The 26,463-nt window shown below is 38.2% G+C and overlaps 1 long non-coding RNA gene across 2 annotated transcripts; it reads left to right on the top strand.

Annotated features, from left to right (window-relative positions):
* The first annotated feature begins 3,293 nt into the window (after window positions 1-3,293).
* Window positions 3,294-23,777, top strand: LOC117070968. 2 transcript variants are annotated; one of them, XR_004432114.1, is made up of 7 exons: window positions 3,294-3,659; window positions 4,633-4,699; window positions 6,736-6,842; window positions 7,689-7,760; window positions 18,788-19,043; window positions 19,154-19,285; window positions 23,477-23,777. It is a non-coding gene; the product is annotated as an uncharacterized LOC117070968 (long non-coding RNA). The 2 variants fall into 2 exon arrangements; XR_004432115.1 differs by having other exon boundaries at window positions 3,436-3,458.
* Window positions 23,778-26,463: the final 2,686 nt, after the last annotated feature.

Here is a 26,463-nt window from a genome sequence, read left to right on the forward strand (position 1 = left end):
TGCTCAACATTCTAAATTATACACTATGTGAGTTTCTTCTTTATTCAGTGCACTCTTTGGGGAACACCAACGCCTGTTTCATTTTCTAAGTATCAACAAGTGGAGCTGACAAGAGTAACAAGTGGTCAGAGCAAAGCATTCCATGAAAACCGCAGTGCACATGCATCTCCATTCCCTGCTTACAGTGAGATTCACATGACCCTCATTCATGGGATACGAAGGATAAAAGGGGAGGGAGAAAGAGATAAATATGTCATTGATCTGGATGAAGAACCAGATTTGGAAAGCAACTTAGAATGATCTCTGCTTATATTTCTAAGATTAAGGCAAAAAGTCTCAAGATAACAGAATTTTCTGTCTTCAGAGAGCTGCACTCTGCTGGAAACTGGGTCCTGAATGTTTACAGTGTGCCTCTTAATGGGGTACTTATTTATCCTGTTGGACACCCCACAGCATAAGTCTTTGACGCAGCATCCTTCTCACAGGATATTTGTTTACACTGTCAGACACCCTTGTGGCACTTGTTGGACCTGTGTCCACTCCATTCCCACCAAGGTAGCCACTGTCTAGGAGAGCTCTGAGTTGGAAAAAAGTTGAGTTCACATGTGCTGGTCACATGAGACACGAGGAAGCAACTCAGCAAAGCAAAGGTATTTCTTGCAGGTGGGGATCACTGGGCACCGTTGTAGGGTCTAACTGACACATTAGGTCTTCTCCAATCTGCGAGTTTCATAGTCTCCACTTATTTTTCTTGACCTTGACCCTTTTGAAATGTACAGGTCAGATATTTTGTATTTTGTAAGATGTCCCACAATATGGATTTGTCTCATGATTTCTCATGATTAAACTAGGGACATGTATACATTAAACACCTGTCATCTAAGTTTGAAGACAAGAAGAACTAAACATTATGGATATTAGAAATATAAACAGATAAATATAACAAACATAAATTAGAGGATAGCAAATAATTTCACAGTCATAGCGACCTTCAGTGATTAAGGAAGATGATTAAGCTAAGGAGATTCATTAACGGCCATCAACACATTGCTCATGTTCTATTTTATAAGGTCAGCAATGACTTTAAATAAAATGAAGGCTTATACATTTAAGGATCGTTTGGGGTTTACAGAATTGTTTTAAATGTAGTACATAGATTTTCTGTATATCCCACTACAGTTGCTCTTTTTATTAACTTCTTAATGTAGGACATTTGTCATAATTAACCAATTTTAAACAGTATCATTAACTACTCTTCATACTTTATTTACATTTTCTTATGTTTCACTTGATTTTTAATTTCTGTTCCAGGATCTTACCCAGGATACCTCAGCACGGTTGGGTATCATGTCTCCTTAGACTTCTCTGACTGTCACAGTTTCTTAGAATTTTCTAGTTTTTGATTGTATTGACATTCCTAATGTGGGATTTCTCTGAGGTTTTTTTTCATAAGACTAGATCTGTGGGTTTGGGAGAGGAAGATGACAGAGGAAAGGTGCCATTCTCCTCACATCATACCAAGGACACAGGCTCTCAACAGGCTTTATCATTATTAATGTTAATTTGATCACCTAGATGAAGTCATTTTTATCAAATTATCATGCAGTGTGAAATTATTATTTTTCCTTTTCCCCATAGAATGTTTCAGAACAAAGTCACTAACGCAACACGCATTTAAGAAGTGGGGAGTCATGGGCCAAGCATGATGGCTCATGCCTGTAATCCCAGCACTGTGGGAGGCTGAGGCAGGTGGATCACCTGAGGTCAGGAGTTCGAGACCAGCCTGGCTAACATGGCGAAACCTCTAAAAATACAAAAATTAGCTAGGCACAATGCGTGTGCCTGTACTCCCAGCTACTTGGGAGGCTGAGGCAGGAGAATCACTTGAACCTGGAAGGCAGAGGTTGAAGTGAGCTGAGATCATGCCACTGCACTCCAGCCTGGGCAACAGAGTGAGACTCCAGACTGTGTCTCAAACAAAAAAAAGAAGTGGGGATTCATGATCTACCTTCTTATTGGCAGAATGTCTACAAATTTATTTGAACCCTCAACGATAAACATGTGTCTATTCTATGACATATTTATTCATTTATACATAATTTATATCATCATCTAAACATGGATATTTATTTTATACTTTACGTATGCTAATTTATTTGACTGCTCAGATTGTTGCATGGTTGGCTATTAGAAGGTTTTTTAGTTGTCCCTGGTATAATTTTGAAATACATAATTAAGGCTCAGTGTTGTGTGGTTGGTTGGTTTTGTTGTTGTTCAGCATTTTCTTTTCTTTAACCACTGCTAGGTGTTCCAGGCTAACTCTGTATTTAATTGTACTACAGGCTAACTGTATAATTGTGTAATTTCTGCTAATGTTTCCAATACCGTATAATCTAATCCAGCACCACATGAATGATGTATGTAGTCTTTTACTCTCCCTGTGAAGAAGTTGATGCTGTTCTTTTAATCATACTACCTGAACATACATGCACAGTGGTTTCAGAACAGGTAACTTAAACTCCAATGGGAAACAATTTCACCAAGTAAAGTACAGCACTTACGTATAAATACTTTGGCTTTTAGCCTCGGCATGTCCGCTTACTACCCAAGTTACTTAGGTCCATTGCTTTCCTCCACTTTCTTTAGTGAGGTTATTCCATACATTCATTACATAGTTATATTATTTTTGGGGACATTCCTCCTTGGAAACCCTCTACCTACTAAATAAGATTTTTAATTTGCATAATGTAGTACACTCTTTGTGTTATAAAGTTCTTTAGGATTCAGAAAACATTATTATGTATCCACCAATACAGTATCAGAGAGAGTAATTTCACTGCCCCAAAGAAACCTCCTGTATTTCACTGATTCCACCTTTCTCTCTCCTAAGCCCCCTGTTACCACCAGACTCTTTGCTATCACTATACTTTTTTCCTTTTCTAGAGAGTCATATAGGTAGAATTACACAGTATTTTGCCTTTTCCAACTTGTTTTTTTCACATAGCAATATAGCTTTTAGATTTTTGAAGTATATATCATGTGTTTTTAGACTTCGCGCCCCCCATTGTTGCAGGACAGGTGAGCCCCAAATTTGGGGTTTCAACTGACAGGGTTCTTGGCTTTGCCCAGCAAAGTATTTAAGGGCAAGCCAGTGGTGATAGATGGCAGTCTTTTATTGAGCAGTACTGCTTCTTTAAGAGCAGGGCTAACTCATAGGCGTTGCGTCAGTTGGTAACCTATGGGCTCTTGTCAACTATCTTTACACTAAGGTAAAACTACTTTCAATTACATGTAAATTGAGGGGTGGACCAATGAAACTTAATGGGCAGGTTATTCAGAACTTTCCAGGACAGGAGCAGTAACTTCTGGGTTGTTGCCATGGAAAGAGGTGGTAAATTCCAGGTTGTTGGCATGGAATTTGTAAACAGTCATGGCGCTGGAGGGAATGTCTCATGCCAGTCAGCAATAAGGACAACCAGGGATCCCTTTGTCTTCTTTTGCCAGTTTCTTCACTATGTGCTGTCTGGATCCAATCTTATTTTAATCAACAGGATTGTGACTAGAAAACAACTTGCCAGTCTCCTACCTCATAATGGCAGAAGGCATTGAGCGTCTTTTCGTGTGATTTGGATATGACTGTAGCTTTTTTGGAGAATTGGGTATTTGAATAATTTCCATTTTTGATTGAGATATATGCCTTTTTATTTTTGAGCTCTTAAGATGTTGCCGTATATTATTAAAAATAGACCATTATCACCTATAAAACTTGCAAATACTTGCCTTTTTTTTTTTTTTGAGACGGAGTCCAGCTCTGTCGCCCAGGCTGGAGTGCAGTGGCCGGATCTCAGCTCACTGCAAGCTCCGCCTCCCGGGTTCACGCCATTCTCCTGCCTCAGCCTCCCGAGTAGCTGGGACTACAGGCGCCCGCCACCTCGCCCAGCTAGATTTTTGTATTTTTTAGTAGAGACGGGGTTTCACCGTGTTAGCCAGGATGGTCTTGATCTCCTGACCTCGTGATCCGCCCATCTCGGCCTCCCAAAGTGCTGGGATTACAGGCTTGAGCCACTGTGCCCGGCCAATACTTGCTTTTTAGTTTAACTTTTAAGTTTCAGGGTACATGTGCACATTTGTTACATAGGTAAACTTGTGTTATGGTGGTTTGTTGTACATTATTTCATCACCAATGTACTAAAGCCTAGTACCCATTAGTTATCTTTTCTGATCCGCTCTCGCCTCCCACCCTCTGATAAGCCTCAGTGTGTGTTGTTCCCCATTGTGTGTTTATGTGTTCTTCTCATTTACCTCCCACTTATAAGGGAAAAAACAAGGTATTTGGCTTTCTGTTCCTGCATTAGTTTACTAAGGATAATAGCCTCCAGCTCCATCCATTTTCATGTAAAGGACATGATATTTTTTATGGCTGCAATAGTATTCCATGGTCTGTATGTTCCACATTTTCTTTATGCAGTCCACCATTGATGGGCATTTAGGTTGATTCCACGTTCTTGCTATTGTGAATAGTGCTGCAGTGAACCTGTGCATGCATGTGTCTTCTTCACAGAACGCTTTTTATTTCTTTGGGTATATGCTCGGTAATGGGATTGCTGGGTTAAATGATATTTCTGTTTTCAGGTCTTCGTGTAGTCTCCACACTGCCTTCCACAATGGTTGAACTAATATAGACGTCCACCAACGGTGTGTAAGTAATTCCTTTGTTCCGCAACCTTGCCAGTATCTATTTCTTGACTTTTTAATAATAGCCATTCTGACTGATGTTAGATGGTATCACGTTGTGGTTTTTAATTGCATTTCTTTCAGGATTGGTGAGGTTGAGCTTTTCTTCATATGATTGTTAGCCACATATATATCTTCTGTTGAAAGTGTCTGTTCATGTCCTTTGCCCTCTTTTCTTATGGGGTTGGTTTTTTTTTCTTGAACATTTATTTAAGTTCCTTATAGATGCTGCATATTAGACTTTGGTCATATGCATAGGTTGCAAAACTTTTCTCCCATTCTGTAGGTTGTCTGTTCATTGTGTAGATAGTTTTCTTTTGCCGTACAGAAGTCCTTAAGTTTAATTAGGTTTCATTTGCCAATTTTTGCTTTTGTTTGCAAATATTTGCTCCCATTCTTTGGGTGTCTTTATTTTTGTTGGTGCAGTGTGAATCATAAAAGTTTCACATTCTAATGAGGTTTAATATGCCTGATTTTTCTTCTTCCCTTTTGCTTTTGGCATATCTTAGAAAAGATTGTTTAACCTAAGACCACAAAGATGTATTCCTGTGTTATTTTCTATATTTGGGGCCTGTTTAGCTATTATATATAGATATATGATCATTTTGAGTCACTTATATTTTCAATGTGAGGCAGGAGTTCGACTTGCATGGAATATGCACTTGCTTAGAAATATTTTATTAAATATTTATCCATATATAATTTATTTGCTGACATTATAAAATTATTTCACTATAAATGTATGTATTCATTTTTGAGCATTATATTCTATTACATTGATCAACATCTATATTCTTATACTAGTACCATAAATCTTGATTACTATTACTTTGCAGTGAGTTTTGAAGTCAGGAAGTATGTATCTCCCATGCCAACCTTTTTTGTTCTTTCTCAAAATAATTTAGGCTGCTCTGGGTCTATTGCATTATATATGAACTTTACATAAGCTTTGTGAATTTAGAGGAAGGAAATGTCACCTAGGATTTTGATAGAGGTTGCATTAAATCTATAGATCCATTTGGAAAATATTGCCAGCCTAACAACATTAACCTTTATAAGCAATGAATAGTCAAAGGTTTTTTTCCATTTTTTTTTCAAAATGTTTTCTCTAGTTTGTGTGTATATATCTTATACTTAATTTGATAAACTTATTTTTGATGTCATCTCAAATGGAACATTCTGAGATTTTTGTTTTAGATTATTAATTGCTAACATATAGAAATTCAGAGGATTTTATATATTCACCATATATACTGCAAGTTTGTTTAACTCATTTCTAAATTCTAAACATATTTGATTAGAGTCCTTTAGAAGTTTTATACATAAGATCATGTCATATGCCAACAGACAGAGTTTGACTTCCTTTCCATCCTGGAAGCCTTATATTTATTTTTCTAGACTAACTGCCATGTCTGTATCCTCTAGTACAATGTTGAAAACAAGTGTGAAGAATGGAAATCCTTGTCTTGTTTCTAATCTTCGAGAAATTAGTGAACGTTTCAGATAACTTATGATGATATGTTAGTTTTTCATGGATCCCCTTCAAAAGGAATACAGTTCCCTTATCTGCCTCATTTGCTGCGTATTTTTCTCATAGGGAGTTGGAGAATTCTCAAGTGTCTATGCATCTTCTGAGATGATTCTGTGGTTTTTGTTCTTTATTATATGAATACAGTGCACAGCACTAGTTGTATGTTGAACCAAATTTTGCTTTCCTGAGGTAAATACCCTTGATATAGCGTACAATACTTTTTACACGTTTCTGGTTTGTTTTACTAATATTTCCTTGATGATTTTTGCCCCTGTATTCATAAGGTATATTGTTCTTCATTTTCCCTATTTGAAACATCTTTGTCTGGCTGTGGTATCGGGGTAAACTAACTCAGTATACAATGGGAAATCATGTTTTCTCCACTTTTTTGGAATAAATTGTAATAAATTAGTATTAATTGTTTAAATGATTACAGTAATTCACTGATGAATTCTTCTTGTTGTGGTCAGAGAGGTTAATCCTAAGAATAGTTACATGAGCTTGGAAGGAGACCGTTCCCCAGCTGAGCCTTAGCCTGGGCCATCACCTACATCTGGACCGAAGACCCAGAGAAACTGTGAGTAGTATGTGTGTGGTTTTGAACCACTAAGATGTATAGTAGTCTGTTATGCACCAAGTCTTAAGTAATATACCTGACAGTAATTGCAATGTGGTATTCTAGATTAGGTCTTGGAACAGATAAATATATCATTATTAGAAATTCTGGTAAAATATGAAGGAAGTCTGTAGATCAGTTAATAGTTTTGAAACATAGTGAAACTCTTAGTTTTCATGAATATACTATAGTTATAATAGTAACATTTTAGTTAGCTGACGGGTATATGAAACTGTCTGTTCTACCTGTGTATCTTTTTGTAAATCTGCCATTATTTCAAAATAAATTTGTTTTCTAAAATTATTATATCTTTAAAAAGAAAACAAAGACATAAGCAAAAATCTTTGGCTTCCAGAGATGAATGGGTACATAGGGAGAGAATAGAAAATGAGCCTTTTTTATCTAGTTGCCTTTCCAAACCCAGGTGCACCTGCTTCGGGAAGGCACCATCAAGCTCTAGGGACTGTCATCCTTTTTCTCCTTCTCTGTTACCCAGTCACCAGTTGGAGTGTCAACAACCACTTACTCAGAAAAAGCTGCCTTTCCTTCACATATCCCAGAAAGCCCCATGTGCAGACATCATTTAGCAGTGTATATTCAGGATCCCATTGAAGCATTTTGGGGAGATATGACTCAGATATTAGAAGCCAAGAATTAGAAATTTCAGTGATAGGGAACATAAATCATATTTCTGCATTCAGGATAATGTTTTCTTGGTATAGGGATTTCTTCAAGTAATCAAAAGACAACTGTACCTTCAAACCTTTCAGAAAAATTTGTCCTAATTTAGTTCTTTTCATTCTACAGACTCCATCAGGAATTGTTTGGGACCATGCATTCTGTTGCCCACTGCCAACCCGAAAGCCACCAAGGTAGCAGGTAAGCAGAGTACAACAAATGTTTCTAACAAATGGGTTTAGGCCAGACCCTGCTTACAGAGACCTGGATATGAATCTTTTACACACAGGTTTTGTGCAGTTGGATGCTAGTGAGTGGAGAAAGCAGATGACAAAGTGCTGAGCAGTGAGTCCCCAGACACACTCTCACTGCATGGACGATGTGACTTCCCACAATACCTGAAACCAGCAGTTCCTTAGAAGCTGCCTGGACACCACAATTTTAAAAGAGATGCCATTTAAAAGAAACCAAATTCTAGACCAGATCATGAAGCAAATATCCAACACTTGGACTCCACACTCTAACCTGAGTAGAAGTTGGAGTTCAATGGAAGAATGTCCTGGATATTTGAGAACATGACTTTATCTGTATTTAATTTAGCCTTGCTGGAATTTAAAACTGTAGGGAAAAATTCAGTCAACCTCCTAAATTATGTGAGTTTTTGTTTTTGTATGTGAGTTTCTGCATACACATAAACTCTAAACTCCCGTCGTTTAGGAGGTTGACTGAATTTGGGGTATACAGAAGTTCATACTTTATGTGTTTCCTCTTCTATCAGTGTATTCCTGAGGGAACACCAAAACCAGTCCCCAAACCCAAGTACCCAAATTAGGATTGACCAGAGTAGCAAGGGGACAGATTAAAACATTTTATAAAGACCATTATGTATCTACGTAGGTCTGCAGTGACTAATTATAAAGTGATTTCTATGATCACCAGCCATATGGTTAAAACGGCAAATGGGAGTGAAGAAAAAAGAGTTGCATAAATGTTATAGCTGAAAGGATGGAATTTATAATGAAGCTTACAAGGATCATTGGTCATATTCCTAAGACTGCAGTGGAAAGTTTCAAGATACAGCTTTTTCTAGGTCTTTAGAAAGCTATCACTCCAGTGAATTTTTCAAGTAACTCTTTATAATTGCTATCTTCTTCCTCAGTGGATTTCTTAAACCATAGTTCATAAAACTACATTTCCATGCATAACATAAGAATTCGAGTGTTCCACTAGTAACTCTAATGTGTCTAATAGCTACATAGAATGTAAGTGCGCTTGGTAAACTTATGTGATAATATTTAAGCATATTCCTTCAACAACAGATAAGAATACAGTTGATGAGCCACCATAATCTAACACCTAGAAATTGGCAGTCACAGAGGACAGTGTATTCCACTCATCGTAGAGGGCACATTTTCACATTTATGAAACACAGATGTACCTTAAATTTGATAGTGTTAAAACACTATTGACGAGAAGGCAACCATAGTGTTATTATCCTCATTTACACATACATGAGCTTGGTCTATAAACCTTCCATTGACATTTTCAGATCATATCATTAACATCATATCTTGCATAGGGGGTTTCAAAAGGTTGGAAAGATAAACTCACAGGAGCAACATAGGAATCTCACAAGAAGTGCAGCATCACCAAAGCTTCAGATTAGCACAGGTCATAATAATATGGGGGAAATTATGGGCAAGATGAGTTGAAGAGTGATTCAGGAGAGTTACATCTGAATGAGAGAAAATTTAGGAAAACCTTTGTCAATGTGTTTTTCTTGTATGTTCCATCCCATGTAATCATAGGAATGACACAAGACAAATATCCACATGTGTGCACATTGAAAATACTTTTTCCAGTAATTATAATGTATTTACATTATTACTATGTGATTTATAAGTGATAAAAGTGTTAGTTTCTTCATTTGTTAGTGGTTTTGTTCTTCCATTCTGGTGTATGAAGTAATGACATGTTACAATTGACACAAATGATATATCTCATAATTTATTAGAAAATTAATTTTTAGGGGTTAGTATAGGCTTTATAATATACTGCATGCTTTGTATGGTATCATTTCCTACAATACACACTGACATCTCAAGAAATAAGCACGATTTTCACTCCCGTGCTCCATTTTGGAGTCTGAGCTGACTTTCCGCAGGAAAGGTATAAAGGAACTTTGAGTTTGATACTGTCTGCCCCAGAGTCTTTGCTCACTTCGACTATGTAGAATGTGTCTTGTCTTACATGCTAAATAATTTTCAGGTCTAGTTAGACAGCTCACGCTACCCTGTGTCGTGAAGATATTTTCCTAAATTGTGTTCTGAATACTGTATTATTTTTATATTTAAGCCTATGAACCAACTAGAATTGATTTTGTGTGTATGTGAGGTCAAAGGTCAGATCTTGGTTGTTCCCTGTGGATATTCAATTTCCTGGAACATTTTATTAAAAATTGATCTCTCCCCTATGCATCAATGTGTAAATTAATTTTTATATACGTATATGTCTGCTTTGTAGCTCTGTTTTTATTTTTTAGGTTACTGGTTGTTTCTTCTATCTTTATGCAAATTTCACAGTCTTATTATTATCTTTTTTTTTTTTGATACAGAATCTCACTCTGTCGCCCAGGCTGGAGTGCTATGGTGCAATCATAGATCACTGCAACTTCCGCCTCCTGGGTTCAAGCGATTCTTGTGCCTCATCCTCCCAAGTAACTGGGATTATAGGTGTGCGGCACCACACCTGGCTAAGTCTTCTGTATTTTTAGTAGAGATGGAGTTTCACCATATTGGCTAGGCAAGCAGGGTATGCAGAAGGGGTGTGGAGGTGCAGGATCTACATGACTTGCTGGATGATTTATCTTCAGTCATGGGTCATTCGTTAGTGTGCCCAGCATCACTGGGGACAGAGTCAGGTTGTGGATTAACTGATGTCTTGAGACAGTCTCTCTATGGAGGAGAATCCTGGCGGATGCTTATTTTGGTTCAAGATTTGATAATTTCTAAGAAAACATATACTTAGGTAAGCTGACAGTGCTTTCTGGTTGTTTGGCTGATGGAAAGGAAGGAGGGAAAAGTTTGAATTTGCATTTCTTTTTTTTTTTGAGACTTGTTCTTTTTTGAGTCTCACTCTGTCGCCCAGGCTGGAGTGCAGTGGCCGGATCTCAGCTCACTGCAAGCTCCACCTCCCGGGTTCACGCCATTCTCCTGCCTCAGCCTCCTGAGTAGCTGGGACTACAGGGGCCCGCCACCTCGCCCAGCTAGTTTTTTGTATTTTTTTTAGTAGGCACGGGGTTTCATTGTGTTCGCCAGGATGATCTCGATCTCCTGACCTCATGATCCGCCCGTCTCCGCCTCCCAAAGTGCTGGGATCACAGGCTTGAGCCACTGCGCCTGGCCTTGAATTTGCATTTCTAAGGAGCTAAGTAAGACATAAACACACAGGAGAAAAAGTAAATTTTTTTTAAGGAAAATGAAGTACTTGGTTACAGCACCCACTGTAATATTCCACTTTATTTTTATGGGATTGGAGCATCATATTCATTTGGTCTGCTTCCTACTGAAAGGGGCCATAGTTATAGAGCATTAGAATGGTATCTGTTTACTTGGAGTTGGAAATATTCTTGAGTTTCCAGCAGGAACTTACTGTGCATGTATGGTATGAGGATCCAAGAGTTTCTGAGAATGATTTCCTGCCTCTCCATGTAGAGTGTACAACAGTAATAAAACTCATAGCAGCTGAAGAGGGCATTTAACAGTATTAATAATATATATATATATAAGTATTGTTTGCACCAGGAAGCCGACTAAATCATGATGTCATAGAGTCCTGAGAGAGCATCTATAGCAGAAATACGGGTATCTACATGCATAGCTTGGGTTATATTAGATTGTAAGAATAATCTGGGGTGTGTGTGTGTGTGTGTGTGTGTGTGTAAAATGGTCAACCTTAATGAATGTTAAGTGCCACCCCGGGCTGCAGTGAAGATATCTAAAGCCATATGATTTAAAGACATCATGAGATTAGACATAGCATTAGTTTGCTTGTGCATGTCTTTTAGGGCTGAGGATATGTTTCTGGAGTTATCCAGGAAGTACACACAGCATTTAGTCTTAATTACAGTGGAAAGCCCCCAGTGTCAGTTGTACCCAGAGCTCCTGTGGAGATAGGAGGACAAGTTGGTTAACTATACATATTTAACAGGCTACAGGAGGAGTTGTAAATATTCATGAAGGTGGTCCTGACCCATGTGTATTAACAAATATCCATGGAACATATGACTCATTTATTTTGGGGCAGAGACTTAACTTTTAAATGTATTATAATTATGCCCTATATTTCAAAAGTTCTTTTGAGGACAAAGGTATGCAAGTGTGCATTTACTGTAAACCGGCCAAAACTGGTTTATGGTCAGTGATCTTTTATCAGGAGAAAGTTACTGAAATTGGTCTCTTGTCTACTTCAAGCTGTAGTTATGGCTGGTGGAACAGTGGCTAGGGGTCAGTAAGTCAACTTATCTTGAGGCTAGTGCTTGTTTTGCTGCTAGAGAAAGAAAGAAACCTTGTGGCAGTTGTAAACATAGTCTGCTTTTTTAAAAGTGTAGGAATGTGAGACTTAACTCTTGTCTGGCATGTTCCTAAATCCTGTTCATAATTTGGAATTTTATTGTTATAAAGAGTCTGTTTTACAATTTTTATTGTAATGTTAATGCTGATCAGTTATGCCTAAATTCCCATGATGGGAGGAAGATATAGTAAAGCCTGTTCAACACCCCTCTTGTTGTCATGGCCTGAATTAGTTTTTCAGGTTGCTGTGGCTAGTATGGGGGTAGGGAGTGTCCATTAAGTTGGCGGGGGCTTGGGATTTTATCTTATAGTTTATATTCCTCTTTTGTGTCAAGGTATGCCAGAGGCAATATTGGTAGCCACGCTTTTATTTTTTCTCATGTCAATGCCACAGTGGCATGCTACCTGACCTGGGTCCATCATGTTCCTTGCTGCGCCCACTATGGTAGGACTGAGAATCAAAAGTCTTATATCCAATTAGATGTTGTAGGCCAGACTGGAATGAAGGTGGGCAGGCAGTCATTAGTCCTTAAAACCCCTTTTAAGCAATGTAAGCGCCAACAACTAAAAGTCAAAAGGTAAGCTTATATAACTGAATTGTCTATGAATTGTATGCATTGAGCTCTTGTATCTTGGCTGATAGGAATGATCTAACTAGCTATACAAAACGTAAGTACAGGCATCTGTGTGCCCATCCTTGATTTGGGGAATCTGAATTAATTTTATCTCACAAGAACCGGCCCTTACAATCTCACACATTCATATATTCCATGATAGTCCCTGGGTCTGGAGGAACTGAACAGTTTTAAATTCTGGATATATTAATAAAACAAAATATTCACCATTGGCAACATTTTAAGCGAAAATGCCATAAGCATTGTCTTGTTCTAAGAGTGACAGGACTGAGATGGATGGATCACGAGGTCAGGAGATCAAGACCATCCTGGCCAACATGGTGAAACCCTGTCTCTACTAAAATACAAAAAATTAGCTGGGCATGGTGGTGCATGCCTCTAGTCTCAGCTACTCGGGAGGCTGAGGCAGAGGAATTGCTTGAACGCGGGAGGCAGAGATTGCAGTGGGCCGAGATTGCACCACTATACTCCAGCCTGAACAACAGAGCGAGACTCTGTCTCAAAAAAAAAAAAAAAAGTGGCAGGAAAAGAAGCCTATAGGTAACTAAACGTTTAAATTATTTGTTGTTAAGGCACAAAATAAATTATATGATATTTCATATATTTCGATTTCAGTTAGAAGCAACATTATTGAATAAAGTATAATACAGGCCTATCCCTGTGTTGCATGAAAGCAGTGTACTTTGATTATTGCCTTTGCTTGAGTCTAAAGATGAGACTTCGGTTAACTTGAGTTTGATGTTAGATGTTGGCAGGAGTCTGTCTTCTTTAGAGGAGCTACATGTATCCAGGAGTCAATTCCTTGTACCTTAACACCACAAAGATGAGTTAATAGCACCTGATAAGAACTTTTTCCGTGTTTTGGAGGTGGTGATACGCTTCACAGTGATTAATTTTTTTTGGCTTTGATAAGTCCCAGCAATAAGTCAGAGACTTAATTTAGAATTCAATTTTGGAGATGTCTTTCAAAGATGTTAGAAAGCTTAAAATATTTGATCAAAAACAAACTACAGGTCCTTATAAAACAATAGTTATTCATTTAACCAAAGTGATCACTGAAAGATTTTAAAGGCAATAGAGAAAGTTACACATGTGTAAAAACCTTACTCCTTTCAAATTTCATAGGTTTTTAAAAACCAATTAAACACTTTATAAAGGCAACGTAGGAACTATGATGAAATGTAAAATCTTGTTTCTTAAGGCAGTTACCAAAAAGTCAAAGGAAAACCCTTTTTAGTGCGACTGCCTCTCCTTAGGGGAAAGCCCATTTAGATAATCTGGAAGTACAACTTATAATAAAAAGTGCTTGAATTTAAACATGGGAAGAGTGTGTACACGGTTATGAGTAGAACTGGGGAATAGATGACTCTTAGTAGCTGGATGGTAAGTTTCCTGATTACAGTGAAAATTTAGACACACCAAAAAAAAAAAACCCAAGAGTATAGAATCAAGTTATCCTGGAGGAAAACACTGCTTTTATAGACCTCTAAGATAAAATATTTCAGCACCAGGCCACAACATTTAGAACTAGGAAAAGTTACAGGAGCTGACAGGAAGCTGAAGGATAGAGTTATCCCAGGCCACATCAAAGGGAGAAAAAGCTGATAGCAGCAAGATAACAATTGAACAGTTGAGATATGAATCTCAGAAGTTTTCAAAAGAAATCGATTATGGAATAGAAAATCAAAATTTCTTGTAATTTTATTAAGAGCAAATTGATACCTTAAGAAAATATTGGTTTAATATAGGGGACCATTCTTTAGAAAGACTATTATAAACAATTCCTTTTTAATTATGTCTAACTTAATTACATACAAGATTCCTTTTATAAATTTCCCTTCATGAGCCTTATCATGACTTACACAGACCATCTGTTACACGCTTGGACTGTATACTTGTCCTATGGTACCTGTGTCTTTTTAAAATTATTTTCGATTTTCTTTTTCTAGATTAACCTTGTAATAAGAACCTGTTTCTTAAATAACCAGTCATTTTACTTTAGGAGAATAATTTACCATGCAAGATTCTTTCTCGTATAAAATCACTCTTTTTTCTTGATAACCTTCCTTACCAGAAATACATGTTCTTGTCTATATCTTTCTTCACATCTCTCTTCACCATTTACTGCTTCCTTTCTAGTTTGTTTCATAAATAACCTTTTCAAGCTCGTAATTTGAATCAACTTTTAAAAAACTTTTGAATTAGACAAAAGAATTCTTTTTCTCAAGAAGGATACCTCTTCTTTGGCACATTTTGTAGAAACCTAGGAAAAAAGAAATCCTGAACTATCAGATATTAGTATTGTATACATGAGAAACATTTCACAATTTTTAGAACAGTTTTCTCTATATAATAACCCTTTCTTAATTGGAATTGACCCAGACATCCAGTAAGCATCCAAAATGATTTTAAGATTTTAAATTATACAAAAATTTCACTTAGAAGCATTGATCTCATTAACGTGTACTCAGTTTTTCCATTTTAACAGTTTACCTAGAGTACTTTTGAAAACCGAGATATTACACAAAAGTAGTAATTATTTAGTTATGTCCCTATTACCCATTTTTAACGTCTGTGGACATAAGGTGTGTTACCTAAGTAAGAACCTTAAAGTTCAATATATGCACATTTTGTTAATAGCACAGAAGATTTAACTGTTTTCATTGAACTAGTAATATTAAATTAGTCTAACTCATCTATAAAATCACAAACAAAAATCATTCTGTTTTTGGCTGGGTTTATGGTCCGAGAGCCTTTATGTCGTATCCTGACACCTTAATATATAGACAGAGATAAATACAAAACCATTTGTTCAGTAAACTCAGATAAAAATATGCTGATCAGGCCGGGCGCGGTGGCTCAAGCCTGTCATCCCAGCACTTTGGGAGGCCGAGACGGGCGGATCACGAGGTCAGGAGATCAAGACCATCCTGGCTAACACGGTGAAACCCCATCTCTACTAAAAAATACAAAAAACTAGCCGGGCAAGGTGGCGGGCGCCTGTAGTCCCAGCTACTCCAGAGGGTGAGGCAGGAGAATGGCGTGAACCCGGGAGGCGGAGCTTGCAGTGAGCTGAGATCTGGCCACTGCACTACTCCAGCCTGGGCGACAGAGCAAGACTCCGTCTCAAAAAAAAAAAAAAAAAACTGATCATTTTGAAGATATTTCTAATGTTATGTCACCAATAATCTTAAAACCTGTTTTATTTGTCAAGGATTATTAAATTTATGTGAACTTGAAAAGCTTCCTGACTTAATTTATGAGTGCTTATTTACTTGTAAGTCAATTTGGTAGCAGGCTAGACATAACACACAAACATATCTACATATGTACATACAAACATGTCCATATATGTACATACACAGACATATCTAGATATGTACACACAAACATGTCTACATATCTACATACACGCAAACATCATATGTACATACACACAAACATCTACATATGTACATACACACAAACATCTACATATGTACATACACACAAACGTCTACATATGTACATACACACAAACGTCTACATATGTACATACACACAAACATGTCTAAACAGGTATACACACACAAGCAAAGGCCTCATAGCTTTTACCTTGGGATTCCAACCGTAAAGTAACAGTACACACTCAGTATTTTATAAAAAATAGCTGGATACACGTTATCTTCTGACAAAACTGGAACCTGTTTCCATGGCTAAATTGTGTTTTCTCCAATATATAATCTATGAAAGCTGTGAACCAAAATTTGAGTAAAGCAATCTTTATGGCAGTTTTGTTTTTAAAAAAGCATCTTTTACCTTTTTTTTCCTTCAGTTTTAAACAAGTTTCCTGTGTTTACTTTCTAGTTAGTCCGTAAATAATGTGTCTTATCACAGCACCAACAGCTTAGTAACAGCCAATCTGAAGCAGGCAGAAAAGAAAACAGAGGAAGAAAGAGAGGTTTTCATGACTCTGCTTCACTTAATAGCTGCAGTTAACCATTTGAGCTCTCAAGTTTTCTTGCTATAGTTTGCCTCTCTTTTTAAAATGTTCACAGAAGTAGGTCTTAGTAAGTAGCCAGCTGAAATCCCAAAGAGAATGAGAATATGAAGTTCCTGCCAAGCCTCTGCAAAGGAGGGAAAGAGAAAAAGATAGAAAAGGAGATTTGTGAACCTTCTAGCTGCTGCATGGTATAGGATTGGTACCCCCGCCACTCTTGCTGACATCCCATCAGGGAGAGCCCCAGTACCCTCGACATGCACAGTGTGAGACGAATCCCTCCCACCTCTGCAAGTCATGGGCAAAGGAAACTGTTTACAGCTGGAGAGAGCCAGGGGTACCTTTGACTGAGATGAGTAAGGCTGTAGGTGGCTTCCAAGATAATCAGGAAGATGAAGTTGAAAGTGAAAAGGATAGAAAGAGATCAGGGCCCACACTCAAAGGTGGTACACTCACACTTACAAACAAATGGTGAGCTTCCAAACAAACCCCAGTTAAGGGCTGGGTAGAATCCTGAATTTCTTTCCTCTGTTCAAAACAGCTCCACAGGTATCTGAAACCAAGTGGAGCAATGCCCAGGAGTGCCACAAATTCAAATCCGTGAAACACTCAAATGATAGTCCCATTAGTGGACAAGGTGAAACAGCAGAGCCCCAGCGACACCCCAGAAGACACGGGAAAGCTGGGTGCAATCCCACTAGCTCACTTGGTTGCAAGGGTTGCCAGCTTCTTCAGAGATCACATTCTTTGTACCAGCCAAGTGTTGATGGCTGCAGAAGTTGTGCGAGGAAGTGAAAGGGAGGGTCTAGGAAATGAAAGATTTTCAGCAGCCACTTGGAAGTTCCCTAACGTTCCTGCCGTGGGGTCTGCTAGCCTTCAGCTGCTGGTACTCACAGGTACCCCTCCACCTTGGTAGCAAAACCAGGCTCACAGGCTTGGGTTGCCCAGAGCACATAATGCTCCCCATGTGGGCCACCAAATTTGTTACCAAACACAGGTTTGGCCACTTGTCACTTACAATATCAAATAACAAGCATGAGGGTGGTAAAAAGAAAGTGACTTTATTTTACAGTTTAGCAATGGAGAAGAGCCAGGTTCATATCTAAAGGGGCCGCTTCAGTGTTCTGGGAAGAAAGCAGGGTTTTAAGAAGAGAAACTTTCTTATGCAGGGCATGCAAGGAACATGGAGGTGCAGGGTCTATGTGACTTGCTGTAAAACTTAGCTAAGAGGTCATCCGTTAGTCTGACCAGTGTCATTGAGGACAGAGTCAGAATGTGGATTAACTATTGTCTTGAGACAGTCTCCCTGTGAGGGAGAATTCTGGATGGTGCCTGCTTTGGTTCAACATTTGGTCCTTAGAATGTCTAAGGAAACATACTTAGATAAGCTGGCAGTCCCTGCAGGTTGTTTCACTGGTGGAAACGAAGGAAGGAAGAGGTTCAATTTGCCTTTCTAAGGAGCTAAGCAAGAGGTGAACACTGAGAAAGAGAAAAAATACACAGGTAATTTTTAGGAAAATGCTATACTGGGTTACAATTTAACTTAATTTCACTGTGTCTAAACAGCTACCTATACTTCATGCAAACTACACAGCCTGTGGCATTCATGGAGTGATGAACAGAGAAAAAAATAGTGTTAAAGTGCAAAGGAAACTGGAGATTTTTTAAAGGAAAATCAGTGAAGGAAGAAACCTTGATTGACTTCTCCTCCTTTTGGTGACAAATGTTCTCTTATAAGTAGACAGCTATACTTTAACTATTTCATAATGTAGTGATTTTACCAGCCACAACTAGCAGGATAACATAGGAAAGGCAGGTTGGTGTCCACACAGGGTCACTAAATCTACCTAACACACCATTTACTTTATTTCTAAAAATATCCTTCATCCTTGGGCTTGATGCAGGATCACTGAGTCATGGAAAACTTTGTGTTTTTGTAGTCAGAAATGAGATGAAAGCATAAAGGTGAATTATTCTTTATTAAAGAATTCATTTAAATTACTTTTCTTTGTATCTTTGCTTTTTGTTTCTGTACTGCTCCAGTACTCCTGTGAACCATATCTGAGTGGAGTGATGATGGCACCGCAGTCCAGCCTGCATGGGTGTTGTCCTGAGTGCTCCCGCCTCATGAAATTCAGCCACCTCTTTCTCCAGTCAGTTCCATATTCTCAGCTCCGACTGTCTTCCAGAGTCCGTGTCACACCACAGCTTGGAAACTCTCCCCAAGCAGTAACCTGAGGCAACAGTAAACCCTCATTGTTTCGCCTCTCTCAGATGTCACTGTCCTTCATTGTTTGAGGTGCGCTGTCTTGCAATCCATCCTTCCAGATAAATCATCCATTTTTAAATGTGATAAGCCATGTCCAATCCCCATAAGTTTTACAACATTTTGTTTCATTCTTCCTGCAGTGACTCCATCGTTACTGTACCACCACCTATATGGATGTAGTTGTCAGTGTGAAGCTGAGTAAGGAACAACATGCACCAGACTCGCAGAGAAAGATGGACAAGCGAGCTGGCCTTTGTATCACTAAAGGGAAGGTCAGATTGGTGAATATGTAATGTCTGTAGTAGTCTTGTTGGGGACATCCACAGTATGTCAATGAATCAAAGACTTAAGTAGGATCTCAAAGAAATAATACTATCTCTATCTAAACGGTTATACACATAATAGACTTATTTAAACTTACTGAAAAAGTTCGTCTAGAGTTTTAAATTTACGTTTGATTCATATACAAATGAAAGCAATATTGAAATTAATTCATAAATTAACTCACACATATCTTGATATTCTGGTTATGTTTGTTCTGAATTAGGTTTTGAGATTTTTTCCAAGTGACTATTGATACAGTTGGATGAATATCCACCGTGTTTGTTACTATCTTCTTGTTTTTGCGCTGCCCCTGTTTCCATTTTTCCATTCATTTTCCTTTTTTTGTGGTTTTTATTCAGCATTTCATATAATTCAATATTCTTTCTTGGCATCTCAGACTTTTTTTATACTTTTTTATTGGTTACTCAAGATAAGAAAAGCTTTTAATCTTCATATTCTTAATTGATTTTACATATAACAGCTTATTTAAAATAATTATATTCAGTAGCAGACAGGTGCCTTTCAAAAAAATAGTAGCAAGGCTGGGCGCGGTGGTTCAGGCATGTAATCACAGCAGTTTGGGAGGCCCAGGTGGGTGGATCACCTGAGGTCGGGAGTTCGAGACCAGCCTTGCCAACATGGTGAAACCCCATCTCTACTAAAAAAAAAAATACAAAATTTAGCTGGGCATTGTGACACACACCTGTAATCCCAGCTACTCAGGAGGCTGAGGCAGGAAAATCGCTTGAATGCGGGAGGCAGAGGTTGCAGTGAGCTGAGAACGCACCACTGCACCCCAGCCTGGGTGACAGAGCAAGACTCTGTTTCAAAAAAAAAAAAAAAAGCAATTTATTTAACTATATTTTTGTAAGTGTAAGATATATACACACCTATAAGTAAAATGAAAGGAAAAGAGGAACAAAAGGAAAAATACAGGAAAAAGGAAGAAATAGAACTATTATAAGATGGTTACACCACTTCCGAAGCAGTATAATTTTATATGAAAGGAGCTTAGATTAGTTGTAAATATAAATTGCAACCTCTAGGGCAGGATACTGGAACGGGAGCCTCAGTTTTTTGCTGTCTGTGGCCAGAGGCTGCATTCAGTTATTTCCTAGGTTGGCTTCTCTTCCATGACAGAATGTGTCATCAAAGTCACCATGGGGGAGAGCTTGCAGCAAGACAGGTATCATAATCTTAGGTAACATAATCACTCAGGTGACGTCCTATCACGATGTAGTCTTCTGATGTATCAAAGCAAGTCTCAGTTTCTCCCCAAAGTTGAAAGGATTAGAATATTGGGATATGTACACTAAGCTGTGAGGATCATTGTGCACCATCTCAGCGCTCACCTGCCAACACCAGGTCTTACTTAATCTGGGGCAGGTTCTCAGTCCTCACTTATTTTCTGACCTTGGCCTTTGTGAGAAAACAGGTCACATAATTTGTAAAATGTATCACAATCTGGATTTCTCTGAATGTTTCTCATGATTTTACTGAGCCATATAGATAAAGACATATAATTATCTATTTGTGAAGACAAGAAACAGTGAACAGGACATTATTTACAAATACAGATTTAGAGACCAAAACTAAGAAAGAAAAGTTTGCAAATGGAAAAAGGAAAATTAAAAGTAATAGTAATATTCACCAGGGTAACAAAAAGGGTAGGAATAGGGAAGTGAGCATCTGGGATACTACAAGATCAACAGTGTTCTGCTTAGTAAGCTCGATAGTATAATTTTTAAAATATATATGTTTTATTTATTTTTTTGTTTGTTTGTTTTTTGAGATGGAATCTCCTACTGTCGCCAGGCTGGAGTGCAGTGGCACAATCTCGGCTCACTGCAAGCTCTGCCTCCCGGGTTCAAGCGATTCTCCTGCCTCAGCCTCCCGAGTAGCTGGGACTACAGGTGTCTGCCACCTCGCCCGGCTAATGTTTGTATTTTTAGTAGAGACGGGATTTCCCCATGTTGGCCAGGATGCTCTTGACCTCATAATCTGCCCACCTCAGCCTCCCAAAGTGTTGGGATTACAGGCGTGAGCCACAGCGCCAGGATGATTTATTTGTTTTTTAAAATCTATTTTACGATAGTTTTGGATTTACAGAATAGTTAGAAGTACATACAGAGAGTTTATATATACTCAACACATAATTTCCCTTTTATAAATTCTTACATTCATTTGAAACACTTGTTGCAGTTGATGAACCAATATTATACATTATCATTCACCAACGTTCACAATCAGATGTTGTTTTTGCATAACGTCCATATTCTGTTCCAGGATTCCGCCCAGGACACCACATCACATTTAGGTATTGTGTGCCAGTTTCTCAGATTCTTCCTATTTCTGATGTCGTTGAAATCCCTCCTTTGGGATGTCTCTGGTGTTTTCCTAATGACTGTTGTGGATTTAGCAGAGGAAAACCACAGAGGGAAGGTTTTATTCTCATGATATTGTGACAAGACTACATAGTATCAACATGCTCTATCACTTTTTTTTTTCTCTTTTTTGAGATGGGTCTCACTCTGTTGCTCAGGTTGGAGGACAGTGGCGTGAACAAAGCTCACTGCAGCCTCGAACTCTTGGGCTTGAATGATCCTCAACCTCAGCCTCTTGAGTAGATGGGACTGCAGGCATGTGCCACCACATCTGGGTGATTTCATTTTACTTTTATAGAGGGAGAGTCTCAAGACATTGCCCAGGCTGGTCTCTAAGCCCTGGCCCCAAGCGTTCCTCTCACCTCAGGCTCCTGAAGTGCTGGGATTACAGGTGTGAGCCACTGTGCCCAGCTGCTTTATCATGGTTAATGTTAATTTGATCACATGGATGAGGCAGTTTAGCTCAGTTTTCTTCACTATAAAATTAATATAATTCCTCTTTTTGTGTTGTACCTTTTGGAAAAAAACATCACTATGCCCAGCACATACATAAAAAGCAGGGAATTATGCCCCATTCCCCTATGGGCAGACTTTCTATAAACATCATTTGAGTTTCTGTAAAAAATATTTAACATTCTTTGGGCTGTTCTGGATCAATTGCATTTTTCTGTGTATTTTAGAATCAGTGGTCCAAGAACTGCTAAAAATGAAAAGAAAATTAGTTAGAATTTTAATAGGGCTTGTATTGAATCTGAAGATGAATTTAGAAAGTATAAGCATCTTGGTTAATACCTAATAGCTTTCTGATCAATGAAAATCTAGTTTATATAGTATATTACACTAATTCTTCTATTCATTTATTTAGAATTTCTTTAATACTTGAATATTATTTGTAATTTTCAGTATATATATCTTACAGTTATGTTATTTTCAAATATATTCCTTTTTGATGCCATGTTAAATGAAATTATTTTGAGTTTCATTATTTGATTAGTTTGTATTATATAAGAATGCAATTTATTACATTGATCATGCATACTGAATTCTGTTTTTGTTTCAACCTTATGTTAGTGGATTTTTTAGGATTTTCTATATATTAGATTATGTCACTGGCCAATAGATTGTTTGACTTCTTCCCTTTCAATTTGGAAGTCTTTATTTATTTTTCTATCCTACTTTTATAAATTATGTCCTCAAGCATAATGTTTAGTTGAGTTAGTGGGAATAGGTAACCTTGTGTGTTTATAATTTTGGGAATATTACTGAGACCTACTTGATACCATATGTTGTCATGTGAATTTTTCACAGGTGCCTGTTTTAGGTAAGAACATTCCCTTTATGCAGAATGTGTTTAGTGTGTTTACTGTGAGTGAGTTTTTGAATTGGAAAGTGCTTATTCCATATCTTTAGATGTGATAATGAAAATTTTGTCATTTATTATATTATAGTTATTATACTAATTCTTTTTATATGTTTCACTAAACTTATTATCCTGAGTAAATAAGTAGATAAATTAGTGTTTAATTATGTTTTATGATCCTGATTTGTGTTGAAACTATTTCCTTGGGAATTATTGCCTGGGTATCCATAAAGCATATTAGTTTATAGTTTTCGTTTTTTGGATTGTCTTTGACTGGTTGTAACCTCAGAGGAAACTGCCTCATAGAACACATTGCACACTGATCTCTTCTCTGTTTTTTTTTTTTTTTTTTTTTTGAGAACATTTAGTAAAACATTGCTGTTGATATTTTAAAGGTTTGGAATAATTCGTCAGTGAAATATCAACCTGGTCAATCACATGAACTTAGAAGATGATTCCTCCCCAGCTGATCCTTCAGGTGAGACCTCAGCCTTGGCCATCATCTACATCTGGATTCCTGACCCAGAGAAACTGTGAGTAATCTGTGTGTGCTTTTGAGTCACTAAGCTACATAGTAATTGGCTATGCTGCAATAAATAATAATACACTTGACGGTAAACATGTTATCCTTGATTAGATCCAAAAAAAGGAAAAATGGCATTAGTAGAAAACCTGGTAAAATATGAAGACAGTCAGTACTTTAGTTAATAGTTTTGTGCCTTTGTCAGTTTCTGAGTTTTCACAGATAGTCTATGGTTATGTGTATGATATTAATATTACAGGAAATTGAAGGGTATATCCAACTTTATGTGAGATTTTAACAACTCTCTGTAAATCTAAAATTATTTCAAAATAAATAGAAGTGTAGACATGTCTCATATATTTGAGATCAGGTCTTCCTGTTAACTTAATTGAGCCTTCATGGAACCTAAAACTCATGGTTCAAATGCAATAGCAGTATAAAATATAAATGAGATGAGTTTCTATTTTACTCACTCTATTCTTCAGAGAACACTAAAGCCCATTCTTCTTCTCAAGTATCCAAAACTAAAGTTGATCCAGGTAACAAGTGGACAGCATAAAAGATTGTATGGAAACTATAATGCATCTACATCTTCAGTAACTAATCATAAAATGATTTGTGTGATCATTCTTCACATGATTAGAATGACTATGGGAAAGAAGAAAAAGAAATGCAACTGTCTTGATTTAAAAATTGTGTCTGTGCAAGAGTGGTGGCACACTCCTGTAGTCAGTCCCAGCTGCTAGGGAGGGTTGGTAGGATGATCATGTGATACCAGGAATCTGAGGCTGTGTAGTGTGCTATGATTGTGCCAGTGAATAACCATGCAGTCCAACCTGGGCAACATAGTGAAACCCCATTAAATAATAAATTAAATAAATACATAAATAAGTTACAGAGATCATTTTTTATATTTCTATTATTAGGGCTCAAATGCTCTAGATAGAGTTTTTTTGTTTGTTTTTTTGTTTTTGTTTTTGTTTTTGAGTTGGAGTCTCACTCTGTCACCCAGGCTGGAGTGCAGTGGCGGGATCTCAGCTCACTGCAAGCTCCACCTCCCAGGTTCACGCCATTCTCCTGCCTCAGCCTCCCGAGTAGCTGGGACTACACGTGCCTGCCACTACACCCGGCTAATATTTTTGTTTTTGGTAGAAACGGGGTTTCACCGTGTTAGCCAGGGTGGTCTCGATCTCCTGACCTCGTGGTCCACCCACCTCGGCCTCCCAAAGTGCTGGGATTACAGGCGTGAGCCACTGCACCAGGCCTGAGATTTTTCTTTATCTTTGGAGAGCTACGACTCCAGCACAAACTTTCAAATAATGCTTTGCCATTTTTACTTTCCCTCTCAAGGATTCCTGGAACTATAGTTTGTAAAATTATTGCATAGCATGTGTTTTATTTTTACTTCTGTTTGCTGTTAAGGCCTCTCTGGACAGTGGCTATAACCTATAGCCTTGCCCAGTACGACTCAGGGTTTGGTACTGGCTGTGCCTTTCATGGGATGCTTACTTATCCTGATCGATGACCTAAAGCCAAACTGTCCAGCTTACATCCAGGTATCCTTCTCAGAGAGTACTTGTTTATACTGTAAGATACCCTGTGGCTCCTGTCTGACCTGTGTCTAGTTTATTTCTACCAAGGTAACCACTCTTCAGGAGAGTGCTAAGTGGGAGAAAAGTGAGATCCATGTGTGTTCGTAAAGTGAAATACAGAGGAGGCAACTCAACACAATGTGTATAATGGCACTAGTAATGTATTACTCACCAATCCCAGTAAGAAGAGGGCAGCATTCATTGAAGTGCCAGTGAAAAGAGAAGAGCTCTCCAGGCCACACACACATAAGCAGCAGGGGTGGTGGAGGAGCAACTAGAGAAAGACATACTATTGCGCCGTTTGGCTGAAGTCTTTATGGGTGTATTTGTCAGGTTTTTTTTCCAGCGAGACAGAACTACAGGGAGGTAGGTAGGTAGGTAGGCAGGCAGATAGATACGTAGTTGGAGAGTTGATAGATAGACAATAGTTAGATGAATGGCATTTTGTTTGGGGATTTACTCGTGTAACATTGTAGAGACGGAGAATTCCCAAGACAGCCATCTGTGAGTTTAAGGACCTTGGATGCTGTAGTGTGATGGCTTAGTCCAAAGCTGAAATCTTCAGAACCAGGGAAGCTCTTGGTGTAATTCTCAGTTTGGGACCAATGGCCTGAGAATCCAAAGCATTTACTGGTATAAGTTCTGGAGTTTCAAGGTCATAGATCATGGAGTTCTATTTTCCAAGGGCAGGGAAAGGAGTATACTTTCTCCTGGAGAGAGACAGGAAAACTTTAAAAATTTGTTCGTTTTTGGTTCTATTTGGACCCCAACGAGATTGTGCTGCCTTCCCTCATTGAGGGTGGATTTTTCCCACTAAACTTCCTGACTCGTACCACCCTCCTCTGGAAACACCCTGGCAGACACACCCAGAAGTAACACTTTACCAATTCTTTAGGGATTCTTTAATCCAGTCAGCACCTTAAATTAACCATGACAAGTCCCGCACCTTTCTAGTTGGCACCTATATGTATCACCTTAAGCCATAACTAATCTTTAGATACAGACAATAACAAGGCAATAGTTCTACCTAACATGATGCAACAATCCTGTGTGCAACCAAAACACACTATACTATTTTTCTTTTTTCTTTTTTTTTTTTTTTGAGAAGGAGTCTCGCTCAGTCGCCCAGGTGGGAGTGCAGTGGCGTGATCCCGGCTCACTGCAAGCTCCGCCTCCCGGGTTCACGCCATTCTCCTGCCTCAGCCTCCCCAGTAGCTGGGACTACAAGCGCTCGCTGCCACGCCCGGCTAATTTTTTTGCATTTTTA

Source organism: Trachypithecus francoisi, unplaced genomic scaffold (genome assembly GCF_009764315.1).
Source record: "Trachypithecus francoisi isolate TF-2019V2 unplaced genomic scaffold, Tfra_2.0 Lachesis_group3, whole genome shotgun sequence".
Classification (NCBI taxonomy): domain Eukaryota; kingdom Metazoa; phylum Chordata; class Mammalia; order Primates; family Cercopithecidae; genus Trachypithecus; species Trachypithecus francoisi.